The sequence below is a fragment of the Frankliniella occidentalis genome, unplaced genomic scaffold, assembly GCF_000697945.3.
Source record: "Frankliniella occidentalis isolate FOCC.00 unplaced genomic scaffold, Focc_3.1 Scaffold1702, whole genome shotgun sequence".
In the NCBI taxonomy this organism is placed as follows: Eukaryota; Metazoa; Arthropoda; class Insecta; order Thysanoptera; family Thripidae; genus Frankliniella; species Frankliniella occidentalis.
This window is the reverse complement of record NW_026268802.1, coordinates 1,394-1,627: the sequence shown is the minus strand read 5'-3', so window position 1 is coordinate 1,627 and position 234 is coordinate 1,394.

The following is a 234-nucleotide window of genomic DNA, read 5'->3' as shown; positions in this document are numbered from 1 at the left end:
TTGCGAAAATGCAAGGTATAAACGAACAGGTTCTACCGGAGCCCCGTGAAACTTCCTGCTTTGCTTAGTATTCGAGTGCGCCCGGCCAGAGGTGTCCGTTTACACCACAGAGCAGCTTCAGCCCAGGTACAAGATATCTTCCAATACATACTTTCTTTGCTGGACTAGTTAGTTAATTATGTAGTTTCATCATCAGAAATAATACTTACAGAAAATGATTTCGGATCCGAAGGA